We start from the raw sequence: 21,058 nt of genomic DNA, 5'->3' as shown, positions 1-21,058 counted from the left end.
TTGGTGGAAAGTGAGGGTGGTAGGAAATTCTGTAACCTAAGAATATACAAAGGCATGTGGATGAATGTTGCAAAACTTTAATAACATGAATTTGGAAACATAAACTATCAATTAAAAAAAGGCATATTCTTAAAACAAAGGAAAAGTAATGCTGTTATTTGGATCCCTTTTTAATTTATACTATGTCCAAAACTTCAGATCAACAAGAAAGCCAATGGGAAAAACAAACAAACAGCAATAAAAGAAAAAAAATCTTAACTATCCATGATTTTAAATTTCATTCTCACTGTTAGGAAATATTAGCCTTAAAGGAAATGAGTCCACTTATTGATTAAGAATGTCAGCAAAAGGCGGCAGTTAGGTGGCTCAGTGAATAGAGCACTGGCCCTGGAGTCAGGAGGACCTGAGTTCAAATTTAGCCTCAGACACTTAATAATTGCCTAGCTGTGTGACCTTGGGCAAGTCTCTTAGCCCCATTGCCTAAAATTACAAAAAAAATTAAAAAAAGAATGTCAACAAAATTATGAACTCTAAAATTCCTACAGGAATCAGTTCTTATTTTAAGGTATCTTATAAGTATACATACAGATGGGCATTAAATATTATTTTAGGAGCCTACTTACTAAGTATCAGTCAAATTTAAGGGAGACGATGTAAGTAGGATTTCAATAATTAATCTCAGTAGAATCAAGTCATTATTTCTTGAAATTAGGGTGGGGAAACCTTTTAATAGGAGCTTTATTCCTAAATATTTTATTTTTTTCCAATTTTAGGTAAAAATAATTTTTAACTTTTGTATTTTTCTTTAGTATGTGTAGCGGGTAGGAATTTGGTCTGGACTTTCTTTTTTTCTTTTCTTTTTTCTTTTTGCAAGACAATGAAAGAGTTAAGTAGTGTCTGGGAATGGACTTGAACTCATAGCTTCCTGACTCCACTGCCCCACCTAGCTGCCCCAAGGTCTATAATTTCTTTTACAAAATGCTTAATATTTGCAAACATGTAAAACATATGTCCATATTAGTCATTCTGTGAAAGAAAGCACAAGCAAAAAAAAAGAAAAATGAAGTTTGAATATAGTTCATTTTATATCAGTAGATGTCTTTTCTGATTTTTCCAAAAGTATCCTACTTATCATTCCTTATAACATAGTATTAGTGCATCACAATAATATAACATAATTTTTCAATCATTTACCAATTAATGAGCATCCCCTCAATTTCTAAATGTTTGCCACAAGTAAAAAGCTCCTTTAATTTTTGTATATATAAGTATCATAGCTTATATATATATATATGTGTGTGTGTGTGTGTGTGTGTGTGTGTGTGTGTGTGTGTGTGTGTTTATATATCTATCTATCTATCTATCAAATATATATGTACATATATTTATATATGTTCTTTTCTTTTTATTTAAATCCCTTTGGGATACAAAATTAATATTACTGTGTCAATGGATATGTTCAATTTAAAATCCTTTGGACATCCTTTGCTCTCCAAAATGGATGAATCAGCTTATAAGTACAGCATCAGTGCATTAAATGTCCCAATTTTCCTACATCCTCTCCAATATTTGTCATTTTTCTTTTCTGTCATATTAACAAATCTGATAGGTATGATGTGATGATACCATAAAGTTGTTCAAATTTTTACTTCTTTAATTAATAGTGATCATGCAAATCCAACAAATCTTTATCCATTGTGTTGCATTGCCTGGACTTATGGTTGAAAGTAATAATAGCATTTTTATTTTTTTGTATAACTTTCACCAAGCTGTTGATTCGGTTTTCATGATTTTTCTGTACCGCTCTCATTTCTCCTCCAATTTTTTCCTTCATCTCCCTTAATTGCTTTTCAAATTTTTTTTGAGCTCATTCATAGTCTGAACCCATTTTCTATTTCTCTTGGAGTTTTTGAATATAGAAGCTTCAATTCTGTCATCATCTGAGTATATGTTTTGATATTCCGTGGGACTAAAGTAATTCTTTATGGTCAGATTCTTCTTGTTCTGTTGTTTACTCATTTCTTCAGCCCAAGACTGCACTTCCAAGGTTTTGGGGGTTTTTTGGGGGGCACCCCACTGGGACATTTATTGCTCCAAGGTCTTATGCTCTCTTGCGTGTGCTTTGATATGTAGATGCATCCCCATTTCCCTCTGCCCTGGAGCTATAAGGAGGGATCCAGCTTGTCTACTTAGCATGGAAGCCCAAACTGCAACCTGGATTTGAGTGTAGGCAAACTGCAGAGTCCTACCCCATGGGAGAGCAGAGAAATCTCTGCAGTCTTGCCTGATCCCTTACCATCTCTGGGGGCGCAGGCTGCTTTTTTCCAGATTCTCGCTGCAGATGCTGCGGCCAGTGCTCCCTCACTCCAGACTCATTCTGGCATAGCAGTTCTCTTCCCTCCCCTTCAAGCTGTTTCTGGTGATTTCTGGGCTGTGCTGGACTGTGCTGCATTGCAGCCTGGCTTTTTTCCAACCCCCTGTCCTGGTGAAACCCACCTTTCCTGCCGAACTTCTAAGTTATCTTGGAGTGGGAAAATGTATCACTCAGTCTTTCTGTGGGTTCTGCCCCTCTAAATTTTGGCTAGAGTCATCATTTTTCTTTGGGGGAAGGAGTTTCTGGGAAATGCTGCTTCGCACTACCATCTTGGCTCCTCCCCTGAATAATAGCATTTTTAGAGCAATTTTAGGACAATAGAAAAGGGAAAGGTTCATATGAAATTGGGCATCCATCTATTCATTTATTCATTTTACTGAAAAAATATATGTTGAGTGTATTTCTGAACACTGAAGCATTTTTACATTTGACTTATATAGCTTTGAATTTTTTTATATGAAAACTGGCTGTTCATAACTTTTCAACTTTGATCAATTGGCGAATAACTTGCATTCTTATAAATTTGATTCATTTCTCTATATAGTTTAGAAATGAGGTCTTTGTCAGATAAATTTTCTGTAAATTTTTTCACAGCTGTGGTTACTGTCTATTCCCTTCCATTTTATTTTCACACAGCCTTTCTTTCTCTCCTGTCAGCCTGTAACTCTCTTATAATGCTATTGTTATTTATTGTTTTATTTTCTCCAGGTACATGTAAAATCAATTTTAATACTTGCTTTTAAAACAATGGGTTTCAAATTTTATCTCTTCATCCCTTCCCATCCCCACTTCTCATGGAGAAGGTAAGCAATTGGAAATAGGTTACATATGTGTAGTCATACAAAAGAAAAAGTTTTACTTCTGACAACTATGACCCCAATCCACCTTCCCTTTAATCAGCACCTCTTTCTTATCCCCGTCTCCTCCTCCCCTTTACAGTAAGATAGATTCTTTTATATTCAATTAAATGTGTACATTGTTAACTCTCTGAGTCACTTTTGCTGGGAATAATGTTCAAGTATTTGGCACTACGCCAGCATCTTTTCCCAAATAGTTACATTTATTCTGAATCTCTTTTATTTTTTTCTTTAAATTTATTTGCACATTACTGAAATTTTCCTGGTTAAGAGTAAGCATAAATCCCCATTACCCCCAAAATATAAAACCTCATGAGAAATCAAATAGAAGAAAGGGGAAAAAAAACAGTGTTTCAGCCACTTTCTTTATCATAAATCCATCAGAGAAGTTACTTCCATATTTTTCTACAGTTGCTGTTGTTGATTGTAATTCCCTCCCTCTGTTCCTCCCTACCACCACCTATTATATTTTCTCTCTCCTTTCATTCTTTCCTTCTAAAATGTGATGTGGGCCAGCTGAGTGGCACAGTAAAAACAGAGCACCGGTCCTGGGGCCAAGAGACACCAAGCCTACATCCCACCCCAGAGACAAAGCAACCACCCAAAGACCACCCAATCCCACCACCTTGAAAAAAGTAAAAAAAGATCCCATCATCTACCCATCTACCCTCTCCTCTATTACCCACATCCCCCCTTCCCTCCCCCTGTCCCCCTTCTCTCCTTTTTCTTCTAGATTTCTATATCCTATTGAGTGTGTATGTTGTTTCCTCTTTGAGTCATTTCCAATGAGAATGAAGGCTCCCCCATTCCCCTCAACTTCCCCTTCCATACCACTGCAAAAGCTACATGAAATATCTTTTTATATAAAATATCTTAGCTTATTCTACCTCTCATTTCTCTTTCTCCCAGTACATTTCCCTTTCACCAGTTGACTCCATTTTTGCAATATATTATATCTTCAAATTCAGCTCTCTTCTGTGCCTCATGTATAAAAATCTTTCTACTTGCTCTATTAAATGAGAAGGTTCATATGAGTATTATCAGTATCATCTTTCCATGCAGGAATACATGCAGTTCATCATCATTAAGCCCCTCATGATTTGCCCCCTCGTCCACTCTCTCTATGCTTCACCTGAGTCCTGTATTTGAAGATCAAACTTTCTGTTCAGCTCTGGTTGTTTCAACAGGAACATCTGAAATTTCCCTGGAAGTCCATCTTTTCCCCTGGACGAGGATGCTCAGTTTTGCTGAGTAATAGATTTTCAGTTGTATTCCAAACTCTTTAGCCTTCTGGAAAATTATATTACCAGTCCTATGGGCCCTTAATATGGATGCTGCTAAGTACTGTGTGATCTTGACTGTAGTCCTCTATATTTGAATTGTGTTCTTCTGTTTGCTTGTAATATTTTCTCTTTGACTTGGGAGTTCTGGAACGTGGCTATGATATTCCTGTGGGATGGGTTTTTTTTTTTTGGATCTCTTTCCAGGTGAGATTGGTGGATTCTCTCAATTTCTATTTTACCCTCTGCTTCTAGGATATCAGGACAATTTTCCTATAGAAATTCTTTAAAAATGAAGTCAAGGTTCTTTTCCTAATCATATCTTTCAGGTAGCTCAGTAATTTTTAAATTATCTCTGGATCTGTTTTTCCAGATCAGTTGTTTATTCAATGAGATATTTCACATTTCTTCTAATTTTTCATTCTTTCGGTATTGAATTATTATATCTTGATTTCCCTCAAATTCATCAGCTTCCCTTCACTCCATTCTACAGCTGAAGGATTTTTTTTCCTCCTTTCCTCTGGCCAATTCTGCTTTTCAAAACATTCTTCTCAAATTTTTTTGAACTTCTTTATCGATTTGACCTAAGCTAGTTTTTAACATGTTATTTTCTTCAGCAATTTTGGATCTCCTTGACTAGGCTGCTGCCTTCATTTTCATGTTTATCCTGCATCTCTCTCATTTCTTTTCCCAATTTTTCTTCTGTCTCCCTTACTTGATTTTCAAAATCTTTTTTGAGCTCTGTCATAGCCTGAGCCCAACTTTTATATTTCTTGGAGGCTTTTGATGCAGAAGCTTAGACTTTCTTGTCTTTTGATTCTTTGATTTGGTCCTCCATGGGACCAAATATGGTCAGGTTCCCTTTTTGTCCCTTGTTTACTCATTTTCCCAGCCTGTGTCTGGTTTGGGGTGCTTCCTGAGCTTTTGAGTATTATTGGACCCCTCCCTAGGACCTCAGTATGTGAAACCCTGACTCTCTCCTGGTCTTTTGAATAACCACAAGCTCACCATCCATCCAAGGGCTATGAGAGGGGTCCCTGCTCTATTGGGGGGGGGGGGCTAGACTGTGACCAGGGTCTGAATGTGGTCAAAGCCTCAGAGTCCTGTTCCAAGGACAGATGTCAGACCTGGGCAATCTCCCTCCTCTTCTTTATATTCCGCGGGCTTAACGCTCAGGGCAGAGCTGCCTGGAGTCTCCTGCTGGGAAGATTCAGGGACCTGCTTCCATTTCCTAGGATCTGGGCTACACTGAATGCTTGGGCTGCACTGAGTCCTGTTGTGTGCTGAGGGCCTTGGCTTCCCGCTCACTCTGGCAGAGGTCTCCCTGCTGATCTTCCAAGTTGTGCTTGGTGCCCTTGGGGTACGGGTCAGGAAACTGCTTCTGCTGCCAGGAGCTTGGGCTCCCAGGAGCCCTGGGGCTCTTCCCAGAGGCTGAAGCTCCTTTGCTGGGGTGCAGCGCCATTCAGTGGAACAAAGCCTTCCCACTGTTTTCCTGGTTACCTCAGGCTAGAGAATTGCCTCACTGGATTTCTGTGTGGGTTCTGTCTCTTGATAATTTAGTTAGAGTCATAATTTTAAGGTTTTTGAAATATTTTTGAGTGAGTACCTAAGAGAGGCTCGTTTCCTGTCACCATCTTGGCTCTACTTCCTGAAAGAACCTTGAACCTCTTTTATGCGAGATAATTTACCCCATTCTACTTCTCTTACCTTCTTTCAGTGCATCTTTGTCACTCCTTAATTTCATTTTTTTGGATATCATCCCATCATAGGCAACTCAGTGTGCATGTCTTTGTGCATGTAGAATTAAGGTGATTTCATATTAAATTTGTTCTTCATAATTTTACCCTAGAACTAATTTATCTAAATACATTTAATCATAATCATAATCATAATTGTCATGTATATAGTCCTGTAAGCTTGCAAAGAACCTTATGCATATCATACTATATGAACCTTATCCTAAATAACTCTACAGATTTTTCTTTTTTAGGTTTTTGCAAGGCAATGGGGTTAAGTGGCTTGCCCAAGGCTACACAGCTAGGTAATTATTAAGTGTCTGAGGCCACATTTGAACTCAGGTCCTCCTGACTCTGGGGCCAGTGCTTTGTCCACTACAGCACCTAACCGACCCTTACAGATATTTTTAAATCAGTTTTTTCAGATAAGGAAAACTAGCCTCAGAGATAACTTATTTTCCAAATTCAAACACCTAGTAAATTTTAAAGGAGAAATTTGAACCTAAGCTATCCTTATTCCAGATACAATAAATCTTTCTATACCATTCTCCATTACCTAGACTAATGGTTATACAGAGTAATAGCAATTTTCTAAAGGTATCTAAGACATTAGGAAAAAAATAGCTTATATGAAATTAGTCATTCATCTATCCATTTATTTAATTGAAAAAAATCTATCTAATGTGTTCCTGTACACAGAAGATACTGTTCTAGTTTTTGCAATGCATATTATATAACACTGTCAGTATATGAGGAGATAATTCTAGTGTATCAGTATGGCTTGGGTATCCAGAAATACAAGAAGGGACACAATGTTGTAGTACAACATTGATTTTATTGCTGCTTGGTCACTCAGTAAACATTCATTATGTGGCTATGATGTGTATATGATGACATCCTGTCAATGATGAGTGTTTGACTTTGGGAAACCACAACTTCTTAGGGACTTAGCTGTACATAAAAGAACTCAGAAGATACAATTACACTGCACTAAGCCTTACTCTGTATTAAGTGCCTGGGAAACATTTAATACAAAAGAGATTCCCTCCTCAAAAGATCTGGATTTAACACCTGGCTCTTAATTATTAATCATTTCAGTGACTCCAGGTAAGTCATTTAAACTTTCTGGGTCTCAGTTTACTTATATGTGAAAATCAGAAGAGGTGATAGGTAGTTTCCAGCTCTGAATCCATGATCTTAACTATGACTCTTATCTAACTGGACATATATAACTCATTTAGTTTATATTGATGTCTAATATACTTTTCTACTATAACTGTATATATCTTGTTGACCAGTTAAAACACCACCACATTTATTTTCATTTTTTTAAATGTTCTCCCATATGAGTAAATTGGATAACAAAGATAATATCTAGTTAGCAATTGTCTATGTTATTAATTCCACTCAATTACATTCAATTAATGCTTTTGAAGTTTTTGAAAAATCTTTTTTTTTTTTCATTTTCATCAACCAAAAGCTGTTCTAATAAAACAAAAAAGAAAATTACCACAATATCTCTGCAAAGGACAAAGCTATAGATCCCCACCCAGGCCATGTTTTCAATGAAGTTTTGTTAAATTGCTTGATCAAAGAGTGTAGCCTGTTTTAATCTCTTCTCCCAAATCCTAAAGCACTTGGAAAAGTTTTACCAGGTTCAAAAAAGCATTTCATAATTTTTTCCTATCCAAAGTAAATTGTAGTTGGTTGTAAAAGCTAGTGAAAAAGTTTACTGAGAAATAGATTGAAAGCAAACAATTGGTTTCCACCAAGCTCTGATTCATTTGACCAGGTTTTTTTTTTCTTCAATGGAATATAATGATTGAATTACTCTAAAAGCCTAGTTAAGAAATCTATCTTCTTGAAAAGAGTGATCTTCAAAAGTGAAGAGAAATCTCTCTCATACATATCCTCCTCTCTGATGTTCCTAGTCCTTTAAAAAGAGATTTGGGGTAGGAACTTTTATTTAGAGAGATGTCTCATAATAGAAAAAGACAACTTGGAGTATAACTGGACAGGAAGCCTTCAGGGCATTTCTGTTGGTAATCATTGACACAGTAAAGAAATCAAGGCTTTCCAAATCATGCAATCAATATAGTCAATAAAATGAAAACTTTCTTGACTTTTTTTAATCAATAAACACACATGGAGAACATAATTGCATATTTTGAAATATATGTATCCATAGAATCATAAAATGTCAGCTCTGGAATGATCATATAGTATCATATAAAGTAATTCTCCACTCTTTCTGACAAATTAATAAACAACTCAAAGAAGTAAAATGATTTGCTTCCTGTCACTTAGCTCACAATCAGTATCAGACCGAAACAGTATCCAGTACTGTTTTACTACATAACACTGAAATCATCCTAAACTATTTAAAATATGTTTTTTAATCATTCATCCCATTAATTTAACATTATAGAATACATCAGTAGAGTACTCCTACATTAGTAAGAGAATAGGACACAATTGAATGAAATTGGTTTAAGTTACAGATTGCTTTCATCATTTAACATTTAAGAAGCAATTTTATAGGACATTTTAGTAATGGTAATAACTAAGAATACTTGTTTGTAATTCACTAGAAATAAGAGTCACTTAGGAATATGTTTAACAGATGGATTATAGAGACAAGTAACAGAAAAGATGGAAGATAATTAGGAAGTTATTTCAACAGCATGAAGGAGATTTTGTGATGGCTTGAATTTGGTGGTCAAGTAAAGATAGAGAAAGGAATGGGTGGAAGAGATGTTGTGAAGATATAATTGATGCTATTTACGATTGTATATGATTGTATCCTATCAATGATGAGTGTTTGACATTGAGACACCCCAAGTTCTTAGGGACTTATTTGTCTTACTTTACAACATGAATAGACTAAAAATGATTGGATTCCTAGTCCCATTACAGTTTTTTGATTCAAAATTCATGAGTATTTTCTAAATTTGTAAACACTGCCTTACAAGCAAGACTTTCTTTCCAAAGTTGTCCAAACTCCAAAGTTGTCCAAAAATAAGAAAGACAAGAGATTTCTCTCTTTTAATTTTATTTATTTATTTAAGATAATGAGTTAAGTGTCTTGCCCAAGGTCACACAACTAGGGAATTATTAAATGTCTAAGGTCAGATTTGTACTCAGGTCTTCATGACTCTAAGGACAGTGCTCTGTCCTCTACACTACCTACCTGCTCTTGAATATTTATTTTCAAAAGTATTCTAGCCAAGTAGAGCTTGCTAGAACAATTTGTAACATATAGAAAGTGTGAATCCAGGTGTGATGAGGCAGACCTGAAATTCTTGCTTTGGAGAAGGATCAGGCTGGTGGCTTGCATGAGCAAGGGCGTTCTGAAATGAAGTGGGTTAAAACTGATAAGCCAGCAGCACTATTTCCATGATCAATATTGCATAAGGAAGAGAAAATGATCTTAAGCCACAAAACTAACTTGTACACTTCAAGACTGGTGAAATAGAAAGATCCAATATCAAAACAAATAGGCAAACATAGTCACATACATGCATGAATGTGTGCACACATTTTGTTTGATTCTTATCCTTTGTTACTGAAGAAGACCAGGACAACATTACTATGGTAGAGACAAACTACAGTGTGGTTCAACAAAGCAAAATGAGCTCAGAATGCTCTACCACTGGTTGGACACTAATAGCCCATGGGATCTCTAAATTTATGCATCTCACCATTTCTTTGAGCTGCTTTAATTCTGTCCATAAAGAGCAGCACCCTCATTGATGAGGGCACACCATACTGGGCAGCCCTGTGCCAGTGTCTTCTATGCTGTACCATCAATTCCAATTCTGAAGAGACACTTTCACAGCGCCTTTGAATCCCTTTTTATGACACTCTCTGTGAGTGTTTGACTTGCCTGATTCTCCATAAAATAGTATTCACGGCATCATTACTGCCTAACTCTCACCTGTGGCACCAAGAAACGTTAACATGCACAGCAACCACACTCCAGTAAAAACACTTAAACAGGCAGACTAAACTAGATTGGGAGTAACCGAGGAGAGTCCAAAAACCTGTTAGTGATTTAGGGTGTGTATACCCCAAACGTTTAAGGGCTTCTGTTGGTGGAATGGGTGGATGAGAATTAGTCATTCCAATATCCTGAAAACAGTTGAAGCAGGTGCTGTGGTGCACTTAGAGCTTAGTTATATATTAAAGTCACCAAGATTATCACTAGTTGTCTTGACTGTCTTATTTTGAAAAAAATTTAATTATTTTTTCATCCATATGCACATGTATATTTTTAAGTTACAAAATTTCATTCCACCCTTCCTTCCCAGCCCCTCCTCTCAGAGGAAAACAGTCAGGCTGGCATTGTACACACATATTTTTGATAAACATGTTTACAGATCAGTCATTTTCAGTATGAGGAATTAGGATTAAGGGAAAGAGATTCATAAAAAATAATTTTATAAAGTGTTCAACAGATTCTGAAGAATTTTTTTCTTTTTTTTTTTTCCCTCTTCCTCTGGATGGAGTTGACTCTTGCCACTGGACTGTGATGACTTTAAGAGGGAATGAGGTCAATACCTTCATGCAACTGTCTCACTTAAATCCAATTTATTTAAGAATCACAAGACATCATTCATACATGTACATTATTTCTGGCAAGTATAGAATTTTGTTGTTGGTATATCTGGAGTTATATGTGTATTTCTACTATGTGAATGCATTTATGTGTATAACATAACATAGAAAAACATAATATAACAAACACAATCACAAATATATTTTTCTGTTTGCCTTGAAAATATATCATTTCCAAAGTGTATATTCACCCATACACTTGGAAATTTATCCTTTTCTGTTTGATGAAGGGTCATGATAATCATTGTTTTGTAAAGCAAATCCAAATCTGCAAAGCCAAAGGTAATTTGTGGAATATTAGTCTTTGATTATATACTTCCGAAAAGCCAGGAAATTCAAAACCAGAAAGTGAAATCAACTTACCTTCCACTTTAGAGAGGAAAATTTACTCTTTTTTTTTTAGGTTTTGGTTTTTTTTTGCAAGGCAAATGGGGTTAAGTGGCTTGCCCAAGGTCACACAGCTAGGTAATTATTAAGTGTCTGAGGTCAGGTTTGAACTCAGGTACTCCTGATTCCAGGGCTGGTGCTTTAGCTGGTGACCCAGAAAATTTACTCTTTTAAACATGAAGAAAAAAAATTATATATTATGAAGAGAAAATAATGAGATAGATATCAATGGAGAGAATGAAGGAAGACTTCTAGGAATGCCTTTGGAACTGAACATAAGACAAATTGAAAATTAGGTGGAAGAGTTTTATAGATCGGAAGTTCTAAACCTGGATAACAAGAAAATATAAAAAGAAGAGCTGGCACATTGTTGTACAATAGTGATAGCCTCAGTCAGATGGTGATTTTTAAAATTGGAAATAGCAATGTTATTTTATTCAAAGTAGTTTTACTAGGTTATTCCTTTCTCTAGCACCATTTGGCTTCTTTGAAGTCTTAGAGATGCTTCCAAGAAACATCTTATCATAAGAAGACATCAATGTTTCTTTTATCTTCTGACCCTGCAACAACCTTTCTTTCAGTTAAATTAAGCTGTAATTTTTATTTCTAATAAAACTATAAGAAAATATCATGAGAGTTTCTCCAAGTCACCAGAGATAACAAATGACAGATGGAAGCAGTTTATCTCTAAATCCCTGTGAACACATTCTAGAGAGTAGATAGTAATTATGAATTCATATTAGCTTTCATTGAGAAAGGGCAAAAGAGGAAAAAAAAGTAAACATATGTGAATTCCGATATATTCCTAAGTTTTTTTCTTTTTTTCTTTCTCCATTTCTCAAGTTCTGGAAACTCTGACCACCATCTGAGTCTCATTTTTTTCTGTCTTGCTTGATAATTCATCAATGTACTAATTATATTTTGAAATTTCCAAAGTAATAAGTGTGCGTATGTGAGTTTGTGTGTTTATGTGTGGAAATTTTGTTTTGTTTTTCTGTCTTCTGTGTGTTTATCTGTCTGTGTGTGTGAAATCTGGAGGCAATCATGGATCTTGGGACATTCTTCCAGAAATATCCAGCAAATATTTAGCAAAATCAGATAACAAAGATAATAAATCTGAAGATAATCAACCGTTAAATGAATAACATAATTTGCATTTCAATAAAACATATTTTGTGTCAAACACTATATAAATATTATATTATTTGATACTTAAAACAACTTTCTGAGATCAATGCTAAAGTTACCCTTATTTTGTATATAAAGAAACTAAGGCAGACAAAGATTAAGGAAATTACCTAAAATTACAACTCCAATAAGTGCCTGAGATTGAATTAGAATTCAGGTCTTCCTGTCTCAGGTCCAGTGATTTGCCCACTGTATCACCCAGGTGCTGAGTCTTATCTTTGGATTTGGGAATGCACATTAGTTCTCTACCATAAGGAATGTATTAACATATTATGAAATAAAACTTTTAGGACTTATCTCCCTGAAATATGGAGAAGGAAAAACATGAGGATGCAGTCAGGAATGTTTAGGTTTAAGGTTTAAGATTTATTGTTTAGGTTTAAGTCTTAATTCTTCTATTTGCTAGCTGAGTAACCTTGAGCAATTCATTTAGATTTTCTACTTTATTTTTCTATTTGTTTTGTTTCATTTTATTTATTTAATATTTTACTTTCCCAAGTTACATGTAAAACAATTTTTAACATTTGTTTTTTTAAAACTTCGAGTTCCAAATTATCTCCCTTCTTCCTTTTCCTTCTCCCCCCTATTGAAAAAGGAAGAGTTTGATTGGTTTATATATATGTAATCATTCAAAACATTTCCATATTAGTCATGTTGTGAAAGAAGACATAGATGCCCCCCCAAAGAGCCCCCCAAATTCAAGAAAAAATAAAAGTAGAAAATAATTTTCAGTCTTTTATATCAGTGCCTTTTCTGGGATGGATAGCATTTTTTCAAAATAAATCTTTCATAGTTGTATCACACAGCATTGCTGAAAAAATGAAATCATTTACAATTGATCATTTTACAATTTTGCTGTTACTTTGTACAAAGTACATTTCTCTTTGGATCAGTTCATATAAGTCTTTTCAGGTTGTCTGAAAGTGTCTACTTATTTCTTATTATACCATCGTATTCTATATCACACACCACAATTTGTTCAGTCATTCCCCAATTGATGGACATCGCCTCAATTTCCATTTTTGCCACCTCAAATGAACTACTACAAATATTTTGATATATAAGGTCTTTTTTATTCTTATATATTTATTTCATTTAATTTTTATTCATTTATTTATTTTCTTTTTCATTAGGGATACAGACCTAAAAGTGGTATTGCTATGTCAAAAGATATACATTTTTTAAAACATTGGACATAATTTCAAATTGCTCTTCAGACTGGTTGAATCAGTTCACAACTCTTCCAACAGTGTTTTAAATCTCATTTTACGCACATCCCCTCCAACATTTGTGGTTTGCTTTTTCTGTCCTTTTAGTCAATCTAAGAAGTATGAAGTAGTACCTCAGAATTATTTTAATAAGCATTTTTCCAGACATGAGTGAGTTAGAAGGGCAGCTAGGTGGCACGGTAGATAAAGCACCAGCCCTAGAGTCAGGAGGACCTGAGTACAAATCCAGAGTCAGACACAATACTTTCGTGGTTGTGTGACCTTGGGCAAGTCACTTAATCCATCCCATTGCCTTGCAAAATTAAAAAAAAAAACTCCCATCAAAAGAAATTTTGATTTAATGCATTTTATGGGACTATAGATAGATTTGATTATCTGAGAACTATTCTATTATTTATCAATTGGTAAATGGATTTTATTTTTATACTTTTGATAGTTCTCTATGTTTGGGTAAAGAGGCTTTTATCAGAGAAATTTTCTTCAATTTTTTTTACACTTACTGTATAACTGTATTTCCCTTCATCCTATTCCTTCTATTTATTCTATTATCTCTCTCCTTTCACCCTTTCCCTCCTCAAAAGTGTTTTGCTTCTTACTGCTCCTTCCTTCAACTTGTCCCTTTTTTTCTCTTAAACCCTTTCCTTCTTTCCTGTAGGCTAAAATGGATTCTTATTCATTTGAGCATGTGTCATTCCCCCTTTGTGCCAATTCTGATAAGAGCAAGGTTCACTCAAATCCCCTTATATCCCTCTTCTTCCCCTCCATTATAACAGCTTTTTCTTACCTCATTTAGGTGGGATAATTTAATCCATTCTACCTCTCCTTTTACTTCCCCCCCCCAGTATATTCCTCTCTCAACCCTCAATTTTTCTTAGATATCATCCTTCTATATGCAACTCACATCTGTGTCCTATTTCTATTTATGTATGTGTGTGTATAAGTATATATACTCACTCTAATTGCCCTAATAATTAGAAAGTTATCACTTATATGCATCATCTTCCTAAATAGGAATGTAAACAGTAAAACCTCATTAAATCCTTATGATTTCCCTTTCCTGTTTAACTTTTTAATGTTACTTTTGAGTCTGATATTTCAAAGTCAAATATTCTATGCCTCTCTGGTCTTTCCAACAAAAATACTTGAAAGGCTTCTAATTAAATGAATGTTCATTTTTCCCCCTGAAGTTTTTCTGGGTAGGTAATTCATGGCTCTCTTCAGTGAGCTTTTGTAGCTTCTTTTCCATTTGTCCAATTCTATTTTTCAAGTTTCGTTTCGATTTTTTTCTTCAGTTAATTTTTCTGCTTCTTTTTTCCATTTAGCCAGTTCTGCATTTTAAGGCATTTTCTTCTCATTGACTTTTTGTATCTTTTTTACCATTTGATCTAGTCTGATTTTTAAGATCTTATTTTCTTCAATATCATTTTTGCTTTCCTTTTACAAGCTATTGACTCAGTTTTTCAAAAATTTCTTACATCATCCTCATTTCTTTTTTCCAATTTTTCCTCTACTTTTCTTGTTTAATTTTGTAAATTTCTTTTTCAGCTTCTTCTATGCCCTAAACCCATTTGATAGTTTTCTTGTAGACTTTAGTTGTAGAAATTTTGCCTTTGTTATCTTCTTGTAAGTATATGTTTTGATCACATAATAACTTTATATGCTCGTATTTTTTTTTAATCTTGTTTGTTCATTTTCTCAGTTTAGATCTTGGCTTTTAACTCTTTGTTACAGAAGAGCTATGCTTTCAGGATGGAGCCTTCCCTGTCTCAAGATTTGGGGTTTGTTCATATATACTTCTAGGAGCTTTCAGTTTTTCAAGGTGGTGTGAGCTAAGGATCTCACTCTCTTGTTATGGGCCCTGGTCTGTTAGTGACAACAATCACTCTTCTCTGTCCTAGAACTGTGATGGAGATCCCTGTACCACTGTGATCACAAGCTCTGTTGTGCTAGTAATTGGCCTCATCCTGGGCCTGACACCCAAGACTGTTACCTAGATATGAGGATGAGCTAGAGTCCTGCTTCAGTTTTAACAAGGATTCCTATAGTTTCTTTTTGAAAAACTTGTTTGTCCTGCTTACCATCTGCGGGCTAAGAACTCGAGAAGTAGAGGCTAATACTACCACAGTGTCTCCCTGGTTTGCCAGGACTGGGTCTGTTTTGGTGCAGCCTGCACTGAACTGTGAACTACTCTTATCCAGGGGGGACAGACCTTTCCTGCTGACCCTCTCAGTTGTCTTTGTTTGGAAATTTATTTTATCTCCTGATTTTGTGGGGTTGCTACTTTAAAAATTATTTAATGGCATTATTTAAAGGTGGTTGATGAAATTTTGGGGAGAGCTTAGGTGAATTACTACATTTTCTCTTCCATCTTGGTACTCTGCCATCTTGCCTACTTTCTTTCTTTCTTAAAAACATCAGAAGCTAAAAATCATCAGAGAATATCTGAATTGGACAGAACTTAATGAGGACTTTGATGAAGTTTGGCAATTCATATGAAACATATTCTCAGCTCAGTACAGGTCTTGTAACTTGACCGTTGTACCACTTCTAATATATATCAATGGTAGGACTTGAACTCATATCTTCTTGATTTCCAGACTTGTAATAATATTTCTATATGTTGCTTTTTGACAATAATTAACATATATTAAATTCCATTGGTATGGATGATAGACAAGTATATAGACATTATATATATACATACATATATATATATATATATATATATATATATATATATATATATATATATTAGTTTTTGCGTTTTTGCAAGGCAATGGGGTTAAGTGGCTTGCCCAAGGCCACACAGCTAGGTGTTAAGTGTCTGAGGCTGGATTTGAACTCAGGTACTCCTGACTCCAGGGCGGGTGCTCTAGCCACCTAGCCACCCCAATTATGTATACTTTCAGTTGTATTTATAGGATTTAAACAATTATGAATACTATACTATTCCCAAGGCAATTTGTCTTTTCCATTAGAATGTCAATTCTTTTATAATAGTCTGTCACTTTCTATTTGTATCCCCAGGACTTAGCATAGTGCATTATGCCTAATAAGCAATTCTTTAATGTTTTTTCATTCATTCATCCATTCATTCATTCCTTCTTTTACCTAATTTCTTAAGTAAAGGAAAATTATCCCCCATCAAAAGCTCTTTTTAGGACAGGTGCTGATTACTTCTCTGAAGGAGATGTCATTGAGACAGATATTCTCTGTACTGTTAGATTTTGTGAACTATATGCTTTCTCATCAAATTTATTTCTATTCATGTCCTCCAATATATTTTCAGAGACTCATAGAATTTTAGATTTTGAAAGGTCCTTAGTAATCATCTAGTCCATCTCTAATGCAAATGGAATCTGTGCATAGCAGGAAAGTAGTCATCTTCTGCCTGAAAACTTCCAAGGAGGAAAAGGTCAATCTTCCCATACATTTCTACTTTTTATTACTGGTCTTTTTTTTTATTTTTTGTAGAAAAATATTTATTTTCATCTATGTGCACATGTATATTTTTAAGTTACAAAATTTCCTTCCATCTTTCCTTCCCACACCCTCTCCTCAGCAGCAAATGGTCAGATAAGCATTGTATATACATAGTTTTGATACGCATGTTAGCATATTAGTCATTTTCAGTATGGGAATTAGTTTGGTTTGCCAGTATGAAATTCAGTATGAGATAATTTTTAATAAAGTGTTCATCAGATTCTGAAGGATTGGTTTTCTCTTTTTGTTTTGTTTTGTTTTGTTTTTCTTCCTCTGGATGGTGATAACATTGTGAATAGCCAATCTAAAACAGTTGTCCTAGTTCTCTGAACCACTGAGAGGAGCTGTGTCCATCAAGATTGATCATCTCACAATATTGTTAATGTGTACATTCTTCTCTCTACTCCTTTTGCTCAGCATAACACCCTATAACTTATTCCATGCTTCTCTAGATTCCATTCTCTAGAAAACATTTATGATTTCTTTTAGAACAACAATATTCTATGGTATTCATATACCATAATTTGTTTAACCATTTCCCAATTGATGGGCATCCCCTCAGTTTCCAAATCTTTGCCACTACAAAAGGAGCTACTATGAATATTTTGGAACATGTAGGACTTTTCCCATTTTTTAATAATTTCTTCTGGATATGGGCCTAGAATTGAAAGTGCTGGGTCAAAGGGTATGAACAGTTTTATTGCTCTTTGGGCATAGATCCATATTGCTCTCCAGAATGGTTCGATCAGTTCACAACTCCACTAACAATGCATCAGTGTCCCAGTCCTCCCTCAATCTCTCCAACACTGATGATTTCCCCTTCTTCTCTTCTTGGCCAATCTGATAGGTGTGAGGTGATAACTCATTGTTGTTTTAATTTGCATTTATCTAATCAATAATGATTTGGGGCATTTTTTGTATGATTACATAGAGTTTTAATTTCTTCATTTGAAAACTGTCTATTCATATCCTTTGACCATTTATCAATTGGGGAATGACTTGTAACCTTACAAATTTGATGTAATTCTCTATATATCTTAGAAATGAGAGCTTTATAAGAACTCCTACTTGTGGAGATTGTTTCCCAGTTTTCTGTTTTCCTTCTAATTTTGGCAACATTGGTTTTATTAGTGCAAACCCTTTTTAATTTAATATACTTAAAATCATTGATTTTACATTTTATAATATAATCTAGTTCATGTATGGTCATAAATGTATCCCCTTTCCTTATATTTGATAAGTAGTATATTTCTTGGTCTATTAATTTATCTATGGTATTGCCTTCTATGTCCAAATCCTGTACCCATTTTGACCTTATTTTGGTATAGGCTGTGATATGTGGGTCTATGCCAAGGTTTTGCCATAGTATTTTCCAGTTTTCTAAACAATTTTTTTGTGAAATAGTGAATTCTTATCCCAAAGGCTGATGTATTTGAGTTTGTCCAATTGAAAATCTCTACAATTGGACAAACTCAAATACATCAGCCATATGGTCCTCCGTTTCTCTTTGGGACACCCATCATCTTGATTCTTTAGAATCATGGTGTTCAATAATTCAAAGTCAAATATAAGAATGTCAGGGAACTGTGGGTGTTAAAAGGATGGATTTTTGTATTCTTAATAATTGATATTTATGTGTTCCTTAAAAGTTTACTCAGAACATGCATAGCTGAAACTCAGTCTTTTCTAATAACTGTTATTCACTGTAGACTATGCTACAGTGGGGACATATTTAGGTTGTTTTATGGAATTATTTCACACTGTTACAGGAATCCATGTATTTAAAACTATTTGATAAAGCTAAGAAGTCTATTTATTCAAATCTTTCTTCCTTTTCTGGGTCTATCTTTTTTTTTTAACCTAATGTATAAATGGTTGGATAATCAAAAAATTTATAATAGGTATTTACAATGTTCTAGACTCCATACTGAACTCTGGGGATACATGCATAGATGTAGAGTGAGTGAGAGTACAGTCAAGTCAAATCAATGAATACTTATCATGTGCTGATAACTGCAGTATGCAGTGGGAATACAAATATATGCCCAAATTATTTCTCTGAAGAAGCTTACATTGTAACGAGAGAGGAAAATGAATAAGAGGATGCTTAAAGAAGTTGTGGGGGGATGTAGGGAGGGAGGAGGATTAAGATCTTCCAGGGTGAAATTACAGAAATGGAATGAATTTCTAGAGTGCATGTAACCAAGATGTAAGCAAGAAAAGCTTTATCCTACAAATTGCTTTCTATAAATCCTTTGTTCCTTATCTGTGTTCTGAAGAATTGTTATTGTGTTGAATGACCCATGAGTGAAGGGGAGAGAGAATCTAAGACATAAATTGGATACCAGTGTGAGATTCATCCACATTTTGTCTTGCTATGGTCCACAGGTCATTTAAATAAACCTCCAAATAATCTCTGATGTTTACATGCAGATCTTATTCCAATATTCTAGAGAAATAGTTGTGCCTTCTCTCTAATTGAAAATCTAAATGCATTCTTGCTTCTTTTGTGGAAAACAGAGCTAACAATTATACTCCCTTTGTCCATAAATTCCAAGTGGCACATCATATTCCCTTCAGGATATATATATATATATATATACATATATATATGTATATATATATATATACATATATATATGTATATATATAGTTTCCTGTTTACATTTTTAACATTTTAGTTTATTACTTCTTTTTGAGCTTCAAATTCATTTTCTCCTTCCCATCTTTTTCATGCTCACTGATCATCCAAGATAAAATCCCATATTAGCCATATTTTTTTTAAAAAGAAAACATAAAGTGGAAAATTATATTTCTGTTTGTGCTCTACTTTTCACCAGTTATTATACATTTCTTGCCTTGTTTTTTACTTTTGAAATCAGACCCCTCGTCATTTCTTTTAACAAAAGGATAATTAATCACCATCATGTGGCACGATTTATTAAGCCATTGCTCAATTTATAAGCATGCCCTTAATTTCCAATTTTTTCCAACACAAAGAACTCTTCAAAAATTTTTGAACATAAAAATACTTTTCTTTTGATTTTGATATTTTTGGGATACAACTACATAGCTTATTGCCACATTAAAGGGAATGAGAAAGTTTTAGCCTTTTTGGGTATAGTTCCAAATTGTTTTCCAGAATGGTTGGGCCAGTTCTCTACTCTACTAAAAATTCATTAATATATCTATTTTTTCCCTAACACCCTCCATTTTTTTTCAGTTCTGACAGGTAAGAGGTACTACCTCAGAGTTGTTTTAATTTGCTTTTCTTTAAGCAATAATGACTTGGAACATTTTTATGACTATAGAAATTTTTTCCTTCTTCTTCTGAAATTCACTTGTTTATACATCCTTTATCAGTTGGCTAATGGATTTTTATTTTTATGAATTTTACTGTTCTATTATAAATATATATTTGAGAAATGAAGATTTTATCAGGAAAACAATATTGTAAAAATATTATTTCATTGTCTATAGTATTTTTAGCCTGATGTAATTTCTTTTTCTTTAAATTTCTTTTTAATTTATGGAATAAAAACAGTAATAAAGAAGAATAAACTTTGTTTACTTTCTGTTCCTTTCAAATATACAGCAAAGGTATCATGTACATTTTTTCTTTTTTTTTCTCTTCCTACAAGTCTTGTTATAATAACCATTAGATACAAATATACACATATTTTATAGATAATTTTTATGTGGATTTTATCTCCATTCAGATCATTTGTTTCTTCATCTGTCTTTTATAGTTAATTTGGGCATTTATAATAGACAAAATAACATTCATTCAAAGTCATTCTTAAACTATTTCTCCTATTGTACACAATGTTCTCTTAGTTCTGCTCATTTTACTCTTCATTTTTTTATGCAATTCTTTCCATTTTTTAAAATCATTAAACTAATCTTT

Source organism: Macrotis lagotis, chromosome 8 (assembly GCF_037893015.1).
Source record: "Macrotis lagotis isolate mMagLag1 chromosome 8, bilby.v1.9.chrom.fasta, whole genome shotgun sequence".
Taxonomy (NCBI): domain Eukaryota; kingdom Metazoa; phylum Chordata; class Mammalia; order Peramelemorphia; family Peramelidae; genus Macrotis; species Macrotis lagotis.
Note: the sequence above shows the minus strand (reverse complement) of the source record.